Genomic DNA, 1,894 nt, shown 5'->3' with positions numbered 1-1,894 from the left:
GGAGGGGATGAGTTGGGGGGGGGCTACAAGCTATAGGAACCAATAGAAGGGGACAGGAAGTTCACATACCCTCCAGCCTTCCCATCTTCAGCTTGAGGAGATTGAAACTTCAGAGGTCCAGAGACTTCTAATACCCTGTCGTCCTTCCACGCTCTCGACCCACACTGGAGTCCCACCAAACAATGGTTGAGGATATCTTCTTTTCCTTCAGAAACTTACCTGTGGATCCTGAGCAATCCAAAATCTATTTCTTGGATTTCCGAGAATCCCAACTACCTCTACACATAGCTCCCTCCCGTCTCTGGTCCAGTCTCCTTTTGGGAAGTACTTCAGTTCAGCTACAGAATACCTCCCACAAATTCTAGTAGATCCACACTGTTGAGAGCCACAGCCGAAGGGGCCCCAGCAAACTTCCAGCTGCCAGCAAACTTCCAGCTGCCGGCTGATGATTGGCTCACAGCGGCCCCAGCAACATCTAGCTGATTGGCTCCTCTGCGGTGATGCTCATTGGGCTGTTTCCCTGCCCTTTCAGACCATGGAGCTGCTCATTGGGGGACTTTTTTGGCTCCGCCCACGTGACCCAGCCAATCGGCCTCAAGAGCAGAAGGATTGTGGGAGGTGGAGAGAAGCTTGTGGGGGAGAGAGAGGCTTGTGGAAAGCCGGTGGTGGCAGTTGAGGCTCTGAGGGTTTTTCCTGAGAGGCTGTTTTGTTTGGCGTATGTGGTTCTAAAAATAAAGTTAGTTTCTTTTGACAAGTGGCTCCTGATTGTGCCCAGCCAGACTGCGGCACCACACAGTTATCATCTGCTGGGCAAATTCTTCTGATTTATCCCCATGATAAAACCAGTGATGTCTCTTAAGCAACCCATTAAAGGGTTCAGCAATACAACTTGATCATTCCTCAAAGTGTGCATTGATTTACAGATGCACTTAGTCCACAACACAGTGTTGGAACCACTGTTACAAACTTTAAAACTAAGTTTTAGGCTGAGCACAGTGGGGCATGCCTGTAAACCCAGCAGCTCAGGAGGCTGAGGCAGGAGGATCACAAGTTCAAGATCAGCCTCAGCAACTTAGCAAGGCCCTAAGCAACTTAGTGAGACCCTGTTAAGGATTAAGCAACCCCTGGGTTCAATCCCTGGTACCAATAAATAAATTAGTTTTAGACCTATGATAGGAATGCCATTCTCATCAAGTACATTAATATATATTTCCCATTGCTGGGAGCCATTAGCCAAGTAGGTATGACAATTTCCTTGCCAGCGTACCCCATGTTGCTTAGTGGAAGGACTCGTGGAAATAGGACATTTTGCAGTGACATTGCATGTAGGTGACCTTGCTCAAGGACCAGGGCGGATTAGGGTGTTTCTGGTTTAGGATAATCGGGTTTAGGGCGTTCCCAGTTTAGGTTCCAGGTTTAAGGTTTAAGATTATTCCTGCTGGGAATAGGGCATATCCTGCTGCCTGAGTTCCCCTTGAGTTCTCACGGGATTCAGACAGTATTTTTGGGGAGACAGAAGCCCAGTGGGAGTGGATTTGGGCAGAGAACGTGGATTTCCCCAGAACGTGATTGTAGACGGCTGGTGTGAGTTCGGGAATAAAGAGTTGCTGTTTGAATCTACAAGCTGTGTGGTGGCTCGTGATTGTGTGCCCAGCCAGACTGCGGCATTTGTGCCCAGCCAGACTGCGGCATTTGGCGTCCCGTGCGGGGAACTTCTGAAGCTTAGAGGTAAGTGAAATTGCTCGCCCCTGAGGGAAGGCGAGAGAATGGGTGACCAATTCAAAAAACAATGTGTTCTTGTTTTGACTTATTTTGTTTTTATTTCAAGTTGCCTGTTCCTAGAACTTTCTCAGGCAAACTGGGGAAAATGGTTGACTCAAGGTTTGAAGTTGTT

The sequence above is a fragment of the Marmota marmota genome, unplaced genomic scaffold (assembly GCF_001458135.2).
Source record: "Marmota marmota marmota unplaced genomic scaffold, marMar, whole genome shotgun sequence".
Lineage (NCBI taxonomy): Eukaryota > Metazoa > Chordata > Mammalia > Rodentia > Sciuridae > Marmota > Marmota marmota.
The sequence above is the reverse complement of the archived record's forward strand: the minus strand, read 5'-3'. Positions refer to the sequence as shown.